Genomic DNA, 14,311 nt, shown 5'->3' with positions numbered 1-14,311 from the left:
ATGTGGTAAAGATCCTGCCCCATGTGGACACAAGATGGCCACCACAAGATGGTCAGCAGGAGAGGGCAGTTGGGAGGCACCCGGCCTGCAAGGGAGGGCAGTTGAGAAGGACCAGGCCTGCAAGGGAGGGCAGTTGGAGGTGATCAACCCTGCAGGAGAGGGCAGTTAGGGGTGACCAGGCTGGCAGAGGAGGGAAGTTGGGGCAAATAGGCTGGCAACAGAGTGGTTAGGGGGTGATCAGGCTGTCAGGCAGAAGTGGTTAGGGGCAATCAGGAAGGCAGGCAGGCAAGCAGTTGGGAGCCAGCAGTCCTGGATTGTGAGAGGGTAGTCGGACATCCCTCGAGGGGTCCCATATTGGAGAGGGTACAGGCTGGGCTGAGGGACAACCCCCCTCCGTGCATGAATTTCGTGCACCGGGCCTCTAGTATATATATATATAAAGAGCCATGGTCCGTAACATCCAAAACAACCGAAGGCTCGACCGAACGCCAGGCAGGGGTGGGTGGTGGGGCGAGGTGGGCGAGGCTAGGTCATTACCTTGCCGCTGCCTTGGCAGTTGACTCCAGCAGGACCTGGGCCCTCCCCTCTGTGGACCAGAGGCCCTTTTCCTGATACCATGTTCCCAGGATCTCTCAGACCCATTTGTGGAAGTCAGGAAACACTACCTGTGGTCATCCCACCCTGGGGACTTCCAGGGCTGACAGCAAGGGTGGGCTTCTGTGGGGTCCCCTCTGTTATGCAATCCAGGGTCACTACATCCTAATGTTGACTCTGAAAGGTTTTGTGTATCTGAGGTCCCACTCCCTATACCAAAGCCCCCCGAGTCTCTGAGACCTGGATGCAGAAATTTCCTGTAGTCGTCATCCCGCCCTGGGTGGGATGATTCTGTTCTAGGGTCCAGGGTCCCTCCCTCCTCCCTCGTGTTCCTCACCTTGAGCCCTGGCAGGTCCTGGGATCCTCCTCTGTTGACCCAAGGCCAGACTCCTCAGATCAAGGCCTCACTGCCCTGAGTCCTCTGCAGGAAGTCAGTGTACGTCACATCCGGTACCAAGCCCAGCAATTCCAAAGCCTGATGGCAGGGGCTGAGATGGATTCCATAGGGTCCTTTAGCCCTGCCTCTGATCCATACTTCGATAGGGCCTGGGCCTCCTGTCCTCTATGAACCTGAGTCTGCAATCCTCAGACCAAGGGTCTGACTACCCGAGTTCCCTGAGGAGGTGGGCGGGGGGAGGTGCAGTTTTCAACACACAAACAGGAAGCCCAATTTCAGAAATTTAAATTCCTGCCTCATTCACCTTATACTGTTAAACCCCAAATCTAGATACTATACCTACTATGATCACCCCCAAGATTTTAAACAAAGCTAAGATAACCAGTTGAGCAACTCTATTCATTAAAGACAGCCTAAAGGCAATGATTTCAACCTTGAAAACAGAAAGCTGGGGAGAGCCACATGGACAGTGGAAAAAGAGGGGGGTGAGATGGAAAATTTCTCTGGTAGTAGCCAAGAAGTGAATGGTTTCCAAGGTGCATAAGAGCAACCTGTACTAGGGAAGCAGGATGATTCACATCTCCACAGAGACAGTCACATTACCTCAAAAAGACTTTAGGTAAACTTATGAAAACTAGCTAATGGTGAAGGATGAGAAAGAACAATGAACACTGAAATTGGTGGCCTAGGGAAATGTTTGGAGGAAGCATCATCTCCCTACCATGTGACCCATCAGAATTGAACATGGGGTCAATAGGTTTGAGAAGGCTTAGGAGTGCTAAAGAAATGCCCCCTTTCTCTTACCAAAGCATCTCAGCCTCCTCACCCCTCCCCATGGAAGGGTCAGGATGGTGCTTTACGATGTCTAAGTTTCTCACCCAGAGCTACCATTAGCTGGAGGAGAGGCTTCCTGATTAATTAAAGCCTAGGGGGTGTGGCCCCTCATTGTCCTAGAGAAAAGCGTATGTTCAGGAGGCCTGGGGAAGGGCCCTGGGAAATTTTGAGGTGGTGAAGATGACCAGGAAACCACAAACTCCTAGCACAGTTATGTAACAACAAACTGCATTCACCAAAAGAAGGTAAAAGAGGAAGAAGCCCTGTTAACCCAGGTCCAGTGTCCAGGATGAAAAGACCACACCCAAACTTCTCCTCTTCTTTAGCGGCATATGCCCAAGACTCCCTGGTCTTGCCTGGCAGATTCCATCCTCAACCCAGACTTTTTTTCATGAAGACTTTATTCACTTTCATCCCAGCCATTTCCCAAAAACCAATGTCCTTCTGCACTCACTAAAGACATCCATGGGGGTGAAAAGATGTCTTTAAGGGAGTTCAAGGAAAGGAGCCTTGCCAAAAATTCCTACCCTCAAGAAAACCCACGAAAGCTATAAAGCCAAGAAGATGTGGCCAGTATCACAGGCCAAATGAGGAACTGAATAAAAATGATCCAGAAAAAGACCAAGACAATGTAGAAAAATTCACCACCTTTAGTGATAACTTGGGCAGCCAGTAACTTCAGAGCAAGGTCAAAGACCTCAGAACTATCTATGAAGTCTCTGAAGTCTGGCCCCCAAGAAATGCTGACAGTGTGGAAGCCAAATTTTACAACTACAGGGTACACCAATAGTGATGATTAAAATAAAATTGGTAAGTGGTTCACTTCCAGTGTAAGAATGATTTGCAGACAATTTTTATTAAATTTATTGGGATAACATCTACACTAATAAAAGAGTAATATGCTAATTAGACCAGGAGACTTTCCAGAGACCTTTTGGACGTCCTTCTGGACAAAGCCATGGTGGTGGGGCCGAGGCAGAGGCAGTTAGGGGTGATTAGGCCGGCAGGGGAGAGCAGTTGGGGGCAATCTGGCCGGCAGGTAGGGGCAGTTAGGGGTGATCAGACTGGCAGGGGGTGCAGTTGGGGGCGATCAGGCTGGCAGAGGGGGGCAGTTGGGGACCATCAGGTCGTCAGGCGAAAGTGGTTAGGGGCTATCAGGCTGGCAGGCAGAGTGATTAGGAGCCAGTGGTCCACCCTGAGGAAGGCACCCTCCCACAGGATCGGGCCTAAACCGGCAGTCAGACATCCCCCAAGGGGTCCCGGATTGGAGAGAGTGCAGGCTGGGCTGAGGGACACCTGCCCCCCTCCCCACACCATGCAGGAATTTCGTGCACTGGGCCTCTAGTATTACATAAAAAAGACATTCATCACTTCCCATCCCAGATCTTAGTTTTACATCTGTCACAGATGCACTTGGAGGGACTGGAAGGGTTGTGTGATCTGTTCCTTCCATTCCCGACCTTCTCTGAGTCTGAGTGTTCTTCCATTGCTATGAGCCTGGGCCTGGCCCTCTCACGCCAGCTCTGTGGCCCTGAGCCTGGGCCCTCTGAGCCTCTCCTTACACATAACCCTGGTGGAGCCCGAGAGATCATGCAGAACAGAGGCTCAGGATCCAGACACCCCTGGGATCTAATCCTGGCATCACCCCTTGCCAGCAATGAGACATGGAGCAATTTTTTTTTTCCCTCTCTGAACCTCAGTTTCTCTGTCCATAGAATGGGATTGATAATAGCATCCCCATCATGGCACAGTTATGAGGGTTTGAAAAGTCTTTAGCCCAGCAACTGGTCTATCACAGGTGCTCCCTCAGCATCAGCCCTGGGGCTCGGTGGGGCTTTGCCTGCTTCCCCACCAAGGGTCTGAGATTGGTAGACACAAGGGAGCCTGTGAGAAATGGGCCCAGTAGACATGCAGACGGTTCTCTCTGGATGCCTGTAACTCCAGGAACACATCTCCTGAGTTAATCAGGAAAGAGGAGCAGGAAAGGAAAAACGAACCCACAGTGCAGGGCTCACCAACTCAGTGCCTCCGGTCTGGGGAGGGATGCAGATGGCAAGGTTAATTAGTAAGTTAATTACTTAATTACTTGACTGACTGGTACAGAGACATGGAAACAAGAAATGCCTGCCTCAGGCCGAAACCGGTTTGGCTCAGTGGATAGAGCGTCGGTCTGCGGACTGAAAGGTCCCAGGTTCGATTCCGGTCAAGGGCATGTACATTGGTTGCAGGCACATTCCCGGTAGGGGGTGTGCAAGAGGCAGCTGGTCGATGTTTCTCTCTCATCGATGTTTCTAGCTCTCTGTCCCTCTCCTTTCCTCTCTGTAAAAAATCAATAAAATATATTTAAAAAAAAAAAGAAAAAAAAAAAGAAATGCCTTCCTCAGAGAGGCGGGGGTAGGGGGGTGGGGGGGTAGGGGGGGCCCCAGGAGCCCAAAGCGCTGGGTTAAAATTCCAGCCTCGCCGTGAACTAGCCTGGACAGCTGACCACGCTGCTTGGTTTCTCCTCGCCTCAAGTGCCCCCTTCTAGGAATAGGAATCTGGAGATAATCGCCCTGTTCCCAGAGGACACAGTTCTTCAGGGGTGTTGCGGGTAAAGACTCTCACACAGGAGGGGTTCTAAGTGGCAGTGGTGAGGTTTATTCGAGTGAAAAGAGACAGGACACTCTCAAAGGCAGAGAGCAGGCCAAACCAGCTTTTAACCCACAACCAGCCACACTGCCCATTGTCATGGGGTGGGGTATGTCTGTGCCGAGTGCCGGTCTGTTTACTGTGCTCATCAAGTACTGTTTGTCCTTCGTGCCTCTCTCTATCCCTGCTCACACACTGGTATAGGCCTCAGAAAAGTTACTGACCTGCTTGTTTGTTTGTTTTAGTCTTACTTTCCTCACACATAAGCGGGTGGTTAGTAATGCTGGCCGCGTTGCATTGCTGCGGAGCTGGGTGGGGGAGCGTGAGCAGCATGGCCACAGCAGGGCCTGGCATGTGCAGCCGGTGGCTGAGTTTGCAGCTGCTGCTGCTGGGACTTGCCCCTGCTCTGCTTGCCTTGTCCTCTCCCCAGCCAGGCCCGCCTCCTGCCGCTCTGCGCCTCGCTCCCGCGCCAGCCTCTGCACCAGCGGGGCCCTGGCCCCAGCACTTTCCCTGCCCTCATGTGTCTAATTAATCCCTGCCTATCTCTCAGCTACCAGCTCAATCAACTGAAACATTGCACTTTTCAGGAAAGGCCAGCTCTCTCCTCTTGGTGTCATAGGTGCTAACTAATCTTCGAGGCTGAAAGTGTGGGATGAATTCTCTGATTAGCAACGCCTAGGTCACCTGTCCTCTTGGGACCAGTGCCAGAGGACCAGACCAGAGCTCCATCCAGAGCCCCGGGCTGCGGGAGGAGGGCTGGCTGTGCCCCAGGAGGAGGGCGCTGCTGCTCTTGGCAAACAGAACGATCATTGTCCAAACGTTGTCCCAGGACACAGACAACGCAGTGTGTGTCTTAGGACAGTCACCCCAGAAGTCATGTGAGGACTGTCAACCCCTGGCCATTGGCACCAGTTCAAACAACACAGGAGTCTCCAATGGGGTGCGGTGAGGAAGGAAATCTATTCAGTGCAAACAACTTGCGGCATGGCTGTAAAACTTGGGTGCTTTAGCTCGGCCAGGAGACACATTCTTCAGTGAGAAAGGAAAGTATGTGCCCCAAGCCAGAGGGGAGCTGGCTTATGTGGACAGAAGCCCCTGCTCCTGGTCCCTGATTGATCTGTCCTCATGCAAATGAGGGCTCCAAATTCTCACAGTGTGATTGGCCCAAAAGGCACTGTCCTGATTGGTTAGAGTTGATTGGATGGGAAAGCCTCAGTCCTATTGGTTGAAATAGGATTCCAGGAAACCTTTATAAGGGCCGCCTCAGAAGGCCAGAGCACGGCAAGAGGCAGTTAGTGAAGAGGCCGCTCTGCTGGAAGAGATGAAATGGCTGCTGGGCTCTGCTTTGTTCATGTGAGCCCCGTTACCACCAGGAGCCCTTATTGGGTGCCTTTTCTTCTCGGGGTCCACAGGACTCACTGAGGTGGGTGACTAGTGCTTTCGGTGAAGCGAGAAGGATGAGGACTGACGATTTGGGAGACATTTCAAAGGAGATAAACCGGAGAGGCTGCTGGCTTCTCAGCTCAATGGGCCCAGAAAGCCCAAAGCCCAGGCTCGAATCCCGCCTCTCCCTTCCCCATATCCAACTACTAGTAGGTCCTGTTGGCTCTACCTCCAGGATACATTCCCGTCTCTCCCCGTCCAACAGTATACCCCCTCCCCCCACTCCTCTCCAGTCCAGGGGATGGCAAATGTTGCCTGTAAAAGCTAGAAAGTGAAAATGTCCAGCCTTTCGGGCCAGACAATCTGTGTTACAGTCGCTCAAATTTGCCTTTAGGGCAAAAAAGCCGTAGATGGGGCATGTCTGTGTTCCAGTAAAACTTGGTTTGAGAAAAGTGTGGCCCACAGGCTAGGATGTGCCAACCCCTTTTCAAACGTACCCCAACCGTGTCTGTCTGGCCAGTGCAAAACCTCCGAGCTGGTCTCCCTGCTTCCACGCCCCACATGGCAGCGCAAGTGACATTTTTAAAAGTGATCAGGCAGCCACAGTCATGTTCTCAAGGCACCAGACCACGACCCAGCTGCCAGCCATAAAGGAGCCGAGCCAGGCGGGGTGCTGCCCAGGCCGCAGGGCAAGAAGTCACAGAGGAGCCGCTGCCCTCATGATGTCTGGTGACGAAGGCATTTCTGCCTTCCCCAGTTGACCTTTTCAAACGGGCGGGGCCATCCATGCAGCAGCGGCACAGTGAACAGACCTGAGGCCCAGCTCTCCCTGGAGCTCCCCAGGGTCTGTCCTTCAATAGGTCCTCGGGGAGGGCCTCATGCCCTGCCGCTGCCCCACGTGGACACCCAGGGGCCCTCTGCCTGGACAGCCTGCAGGACAAGTGGTCTCCCTGCGTGGCGTCAGGGCCATTGTGCTGCCGCCCAGAGCTGGCTCCGGACAAGCCCGCAGCCCTCGGGGAGCGCCTGCTGCAAGAAGGCCAGGCAGAGCAGCCTCAGCCCTGCCCCTGCCTCTACCCCTGCCTGCCTCTTCCCTGCCATCCTTCATTTCCCCTAGGTGGTCTGTCCTTGTCCTCATTTCTGGAGAGGACTTGTATTTTGGTTGTGGTGTCACATTTGTTTTGTTTCTGCTTTTTAAATTAAGTCTCTGGTTGAGCCCCTGTGATGAATATATTAAACTAGTGGCCTGGTGCACAAAATTCGTGCATGGGTAGGGTCCCTAGGCCTGTCCATGATCAGGGCCGATCTGTGGGATGACCAGCAGGGCGATTGGGGTCCCTGCAGGCACCCACCTTGTCTGGCCTGGCACCACCCGCCTGCCAACCCTGCCCCCCACTGCCACACCCAGTAGGGGCCTGCGGGCTGGAGGCAGCTCCTGCATTGAGTTTCTGCCCCCTGGTGGTCAGTGTGCATCATAGTAACTGTTTGTTCTGCCGTTTGGTCAATTTGCATATTAGGGTTTTATTATATAAGGTAAGTACATTGTGGTTTCTGTTTTTAAAAAATCCTATATAATAAAAGGCTAATATGCAAATTGTCTCTTCCACTGGGAGTTCGACCAGGGAGCAGGGCCAGCCTGCCAACCACCTTTAGCCCTTCCCCCCCTCCACTGGCTGGCCCAGCCCGACTGGCCCCAATCAGGGCAGGCCGGCTGGACCCCACCCGTGCACGAATTTGTGCACCAGGCTTCTAGTAGATAAATAAAAAGTGATCAGATGGTGTCTCTCCCTGGCCTAAACTTGCCCTGTGGCTTCCCCATTGCCCTTCCCAGAAGACCCATCTCCCTGCCCCGTCTCCCCATCTCCCATGCCTCCCCATCTCCCTGTGTCTCCCCATCTCCCTGTCTACCTGTCTCCTGTGTCTCCCCATGTCTCCCTGTATCTCCCCACCTCTCATGTCTCTCCATCTCCCATGCCTCCCCATCTCCTGTGTCTCCCCATCTCCCTGTCTACCAGTCTCCTGTGTCTCCCCATCTCTCATGTCTCTCCGTCTCCCCGTGTCTCCCCATCTTTCTTCCTGCCATGACCCAATTCCCATTGACCTCACCCCACCTGTGTACAGGGCCCCACAGCCATGGCTTCCTTCCTGCTCGGCCCCTTCAGCTTCGCTGGAACATTCTCCCTGAGTCCGCCCCACTCACCCCCATGTCTGGGTCCTTTTCATCATTCAGCTCCTGACTCTCCCCCTCCCCCAGAAAATGCTCTGATGCCCACTGCTGCTGCCTCCCTCCCTGTGATGCCACTGGGTGGCCCCCAGCCTATCCGCACTGGACGTGGGCACAGCGTCCTGGGAGGAGCCCTCAAAGCTCCGCTCGCTGGACGGAGAGGCTGCTGACCTGTGCCCAGCAATGCCTGCCTCACGCCTGCTCCCCTCAGGCTTCTCCAAGCCCAGCTCCTGCGCCCATCGCTCCCTTGGCGTGTGATGACACCAAGGGCCCGCGGCTTGTCTGACCCTTGTGCTTGTCTGGGACCCTGTGCAAACGTGCTTGCCACCCAGGCCCATGGCGGAAGGCCCCCTCCCGCAGCTGGACCGGGGGCTGCAGATGGTCCCAGGAAGCGCCCATCCCGGAACCCGGCCTCGGTTCCCGCTGCTCCTGGGGTGGGAGAAGCGTTACTTAGTTTCTTTGTTTTGGGGTTCTGTCCTTGTCCGCCCACACCGCCTCCCTCCCATGAGGACAGTGAGGCACAAGACTGCGTATTTCCACCAAATGCCCTTCTCCCCTCCTCCGTCCTCCTTCCCTCCTCCTGCTGTAGGCCCCGCTTTTCTCCGAGGGCAGTGGACCCAGCACAGTGACCCTCTGGCCAGCTGGTTGGTGGTTAGGGGCCATGTGATGGTGTTCTGCTAAGGAGGCGTACGCAGCAGCAGCATGAACTTCTGGGGAGGTGCTGACTCAGCCGTGCTTCGCCTGCTCGGCGGCCATAACGAAGTGCCACTGTCCGTGGCTTCAGCAGCACAAAGTGATGTTCTCAGGGCTCTGGCAGCTGGAAGGGAGCCCTGGGCCAGATGCCAGCCAACTGGGTCCGGGGATGGCTTTTCCAGGCTCGCAGCCCCCTGCTCACTGTTCCCACAGCTGGTGGAGAGAGAAAGAGAGCACCCTCTCTTCCTCTGTCAGATCTCCAATCCAGGTGGGTTAGCAACCCTCCCTTATGGCCTATTTAACCTTCATTATCTCCTACTACAGCCCTGCGCACGGATCCGTGGGCCAGTCGCTCTCTGCGGGGCCTGGCCGCTCCGCGCCTGCTGCCCAGAGGCTCTCCGCAGCCCAGAGGCTCTCCGCGGCCCAGAGCCCGTCCGCAGCCCGGGTGGGGTGCGAAATGCTTGCGGGCGGGCCAGATTCCTGCCAGGCCTGGCCAGAGGCCCATCAGCGGCTGGGAAATGCAAACGATGTCCCTCCCTGCTCTCAGGAACGCCAATAAAGGGCTTCCTTCCCCTTTCTCCTGGCTTTCACCCTGTGCCTCCGCCACCAGCCCCTCCTGTCACACTATCCCCACCCCCTCCACCCTCTGGGCGCCCACACTTGACCTTGCCTGGGAGTCAGGGGCCACCGGACTCTGCTCAGCTGGCAGGTTCCTTCTCTTTTCAGGCAAGCGTTCTGCGCCCCGGCCTGCCAGAGGCCCATCTGCGGCAAGCATTCCGCCAGGCCGCTCACGCTGCCCACTCTCAGCGGCCGCCCTGCCACTCCCCCTTACCCCCCCCCCCCCCCCCGCCCGGGGGACTCTGGCAGGGCTGAGAGGACTGGGTGCCATCTGGTGGCTATGGGCGCCGCCATCTTTGTGATGGTTAATTTGCATGTTACCCTTTTATTAGATAGGAAGGCTTCAAAATGTAAATTTTGGGGACACCATTCCATCCACAGTAGCTAGGCGGCACATCACTTGGCCGCTCCCTTCCTTACTCCCCCCTCGAGTGCAGATATGATGGCTGGAGCGCGGCAGCTGCCTTGGAGCATGCGGTACCTGAGAATAAGTGCCAGGTGCAGAGGAAGGAGGCGGAGAAAGATGAAAGGGCCTGGGTTGACCTTGTGGAGCCACTGGTGCCTGGGTACCCGCCCACCCCCCCAGGTGCTGATGTATTTGTCTTTGGGTGGCCTAGGCATCATGGTGTTTAAAAATCTCCTCTGGTGTCCTGGCCAGTGTGCTTAGTGGTTAGAGCATTGGCCTGTGCACCAAGAATCTCAGGTTTGATTCCTGGTCAAGGGAACATACCTGGGTTGCAGGTTTGATCCCCAGCCTTGGTCGGGGTGCATGCAAGAGGCAACATTTCTCTCCCTCCCTCCCTCCTCCCCTCCCTCCCTGCTCTCTTCCACTCTCTCTAAAAATCAATGGAAAAAATAGCCTCTGGTGAGGATTTAAAAAGATAAAAATCTCCATAGTGTGGTGAAGGCTTAGGAGAGGCGGGTACAGGGTGGAGGTGGTCAATGGGAGAAAAAAGGGGGGGGGGAAACATCTGTAATATTTTCAACAATAAAGATAAATATTTTTAAAAGCTCCTCTGGTGATTTTAAAGTGTTAAGGTTGAGAACACTGTTAAAGAATAAATTCTTGTGCAAGAGAATACACTACATTTTAAACTGTTATTTTACTTTTGTTATAGGAGACTAACAACTCCTAACAATTAGACATCTAATTTTGGGAGATGAGTCTTTCCTATCTAAAAAATGTCAGGATTAGAATAAGCATTCACATATAAACTGGTGGCATTTTTGTCAACGCGTGTATTTGTGACAGTGAAACCCTGGGGTGAGGACCATGAGGGGCCAACAGGCTCTTTCTTTGTACGATGCCATGTCCCTCCGTGTCCCCAGCCCGAGTGAGGAAAGGCCAGAATAGCAGCTCTCCCCACTGGTGAGAGGACTGGTTTAAAGGCAGCGAGGGCCTGGGTTCGAATCCCAGTCCTGTCACTGGAAGCTGAGCGCCCTTGGGCAAGTCACCGACCCCTCCGTGTTTTGGATGTCCCCAAAATGAGGTTCATGGTTCCACCCACGGCCCAGGACTATGTGAGGACTAACCAGCAGCACAGGAAAGCACTCGCATCATGCCTGACGGTGATTGCTCAGCACGTGGCAGCCGTCCTCGCAGGCTGGCCGCGGCTGGGCCTCCCCCTGGGTCCTTCCCGCCAGAGGAGGCTTGCCCCTGCACTTCGGGAAAAGTGCCAGAACAGGGCTGCCCTTTGGATGGGGAGCTAAGTGAGCAAACATGTCTGGAAGCAAAGCTGATTCCTTTCTGGGGAGACACCATCTCCTGGGGTCAGAGGTTAATGGGCTCAGAGGGTTCATAACAAGCAGTGCTCCAGACAGACTGGCTGAGCAGCTACTGTGTCTCAGACAGCTCCTCAGCTGTGACCCCTGTTCGCGTGGCTGCCAAGACATTCACTGGCAGTGCCCTCAAAGACAACAGCCACTTACACCGCACACAAGAGAAAACTCAAAATGGATAAAAGACTTAAGTCCAAGGCATGAAACCATAAGAATCTTAGAAGAAACCACAGGTGGTAAAATCTCAGACATCTCACATAGCAGAATTTTTGCCAATTCATCTCCTAGGACAAGAGAAACAAAAGAAAACATAAACAAATGGGACTACATCAAAATAAAGAGCTTCTGCACAGCCACAGAAACCAACATCAAAATGCAAAGGGAGCCACTGCATGGGAGAACATATTTACCAATGATATACCTGGTAAGGGTTAATCCCCAACATATATGAGGAACTCATACAACCCAACAAAAGGAAGACAAAAAGTCCAATCAAAAATGGGCAAAGGACCTGAATAGACATTTCTCCAAAGAGGACATACAGAAGGCCAAGAAACATGTGAAAAAATGCTCAAAGTTACTAATCATCAGAGAGACGCAAATTAAAGCCACAGTGAGATATCACCTCACACCTGTCTATCATCAACAAATCCACAAATGACAGTGCTGGCGAGGATGCGGAGAAAAGGGAGCCCGCGTGCACTGCTCGTGGGAATGCAGACTGGTGCAGCCACTGTGGAGAACAGTATGGCGTTTCCTCAAAAATTAAAAATGGAATGGGAATGGGAGACATCTGTAATACTATCAACAACAACAAAAATAGATATGTATTAAGAAGAAAAGATAACAGCAGTGGAGAGCAAGGGGAAACATCCTGGAAGCTGGAGGCGGCCACGGAGAGGCCAGGCCTCTCATGCGCTGCTCCCCTGCAAGCAGGAGCTCTGGGGGCACCGATGGAGCCGGCTGCTGACCTCCCTCTCCTCCCCTGGGCGGGGGCCGGGGCCGCTGCGGGCTGAGGACAGGACCGAGGGGCGCTCTGGAGGAGCAGGGGCCGCAAGGTGAGGAGGAAGAGGAGAAACACTGTCCGTCCTATCCGTCCTGTCCGTCCTGCCCGGGACTGCCCGTCCTATCCGTCCTGTCCGTTCTGTCCGGGACTGTCCGTCCTGCCCGGGACTGTCCGTCCTGTCTCTCCTGTCCGGGACCGTCCGTCCTGTCCGGGACTGTCGGTGGTGGGCGTGGGCGGAGCGTTCTCACAAGTCAGGGCGCACACCAGCCTTCCTGGGAGTGGGGGCGGCTGCCAGCTCCCCGGGGCGCTGCGCTCTGCAGCTCCGCGGTGGGTGGGGGGCGGGGGTGGCCCCACTTCTCGGGAAGGCCGGGGGCGGTCAGAGCAGAAGGTCCAGGAAGCTTTTGCCGGCAGGTGCGAGGCTGGGCGAGGACGGCCCTCGCGGGCCTAGGGGAAGTGGGGCGCATGGAGAGGCCCCTGGTGACCGGCTTCTCCCGGTTCCTGGGTGGGCGGCGCCTTCTCCCCTGGGACTGTGTCCTCCTGGGGTCGGCTTCTGTGGGTGGGCGCAGGAATCCGCATTGGAGAGCCGTGGGGGCCTCCTGTGCACCCGAAGGCCTGCTTCCCGGCTTAGCTGCCGTGGGAAGCACCCAGAGCTTGCTGGGCACAGGCGAGGGCCCCCAGCCGCCCGCCACTGAGCGGGCCGGCACGTCTAGCGCGGCCCCGGCTGCCCTGCTGGCGGCCCAGCTGAGCGAAGCCCCGCTGCCCACCCCACGCGTGGAGCCCGTGGGAGCAGCTCCCGGCGCAGGCTCCGCAGGGGGCCAGATCCGCACCCCTCGCCCGCAAAGGACCGGGAGATGATGAGTGAGCAGTGGCTCCGGGAGTCCGAGGGCCGGGCCGCCACTGCCTGCGGCTTCCAACCCCCCAGGCCCGGCCAGCATGGAGCCACTGCGCGGGCCGCCACAGCGGGCCCCCTCCTCTGGGAGCCGCATTGAGAGTCCCGGGCACCTGGGCGCAGGGGCGGGCCTGCCCAGCAGAGAGGGGTCTGGGAAGGGCAGGTGCCGGGCGGGCCAGATCCACGCCAGCCACCGCGCTCGGTGACCACGGGTGAGGCAGCCACACAGGAACAGCCGCGCAGGCCCCCTCCTCCCTGGCTGGCGGGCATCTGCCGTGCCCACTGCACAGGCCCAGCTCCCTGCGGCCTGGGACCTGCCTCCCGGGACAGAGATGGGAGCGCCCCGGCCAGGGCGGGCAGCGAGCCCCCTGCCTCTGGGTGTGTGCCACTTGGCAGGGACCAGGAGGAGGTCTGCTGGAACTGTGCCTCACCCGAGCTAGCTTTATTAAAGGAAGATTCTCTGGGAGTGCCTCTTCCTGCGAAGTCGGAGTAAGACCCTGGAGCCTGCGTTTTGATCAGATGTCCGGGTGAGTTCATGTGTTCCGATCAGAGAACCTCTGTGTGAAGCCCCGGCTGCCTGAGCAGGGCCGCTTGGAGGAAGCTGAGGGCAGAAGGAGCATTCTTCGAGATCTCTGCTGGGCACAGGCTGGCTCAGAAAGGCCTTGTCCCAACAGTTACATCTGGGTCCAATACATGGAGCTGCCTCCCCCGGGAGCCTGGGTTCACTCACCTGTCTTGGACTTGCTGTGGGTTTAAGGCCTATCTACTAGGATGAGCTGGACTGCTGGGCAGAGAACAAACTCTCTTCTCTCCGGGGAACTCTACACCTGCTCCCTGGAGACTAAGCTGCCCATCCCAACAGTGACGGATGTCTCACGGCCCAGCTTTGGCCAATGGCGCTGGCCTGCCCTCTGCCCATGACAGGTGTTCTTGTACAATCTGCTCAGTCTGCGGTACCAAGGGTCGCAACGTAGGAAGGTGGGAGCTAGGAAGGAAAGGACAGAGGGAGAGACAGGGAGAGAGAGAAACTATTTTAAGTTCACTCTGACCTTGGCATTCACAAATTAACTCTGAAAAATCCAAAGGTCTGTGACCCACAGCCATTTGCCATTTTGATGAGGCACACATTTGGACAGAGTGTCTGGGGTCACGGAGGGCGAGTGGGTCATGTAGCCGGGTGTGGGCAGAGACGTGCCGGCAGCCTCGCTCAGGGGAACTCCTGACATGGTGGGAGTTGTGTTTCCTGGAGAGATGTACATGTTGTTAAAA

The 14,311-nt window shown here is 55.7% G+C and overlaps 1 long non-coding RNA gene across 1 annotated transcript; it reads right to left on the bottom strand.

The window, feature by feature from the left end:
• Nucleotides 1-12,310: 12,310 nt before the first annotated feature.
• On the bottom strand, nucleotides 12,311-14,017 carry LOC307113197. Its single transcript, XR_013814812.1, has 3 exons — nucleotides 13,773-14,017; nucleotides 13,474-13,643; nucleotides 12,311-12,703 (listed from the first exon to the last, which is right to left on the bottom strand). It is a non-coding gene; the product is annotated as an uncharacterized lncRNA (long non-coding RNA).
• Between the last annotated feature and the right edge of the window lie 294 nt (nucleotides 14,018-14,311).

The sequence above is a fragment of the Cnephaeus nilssonii genome (genome assembly GCF_951640355.1).
Source record: "Cnephaeus nilssonii genome assembly, chromosome: 17".
In the NCBI taxonomy this organism is placed as follows: Eukaryota; Metazoa; Chordata; class Mammalia; order Chiroptera; family Vespertilionidae; genus Cnephaeus; species Cnephaeus nilssonii.
The sequence above is the reverse complement of the archived record's forward strand: the minus strand, read 5'-3'. Positions and strand labels throughout refer to the sequence as shown.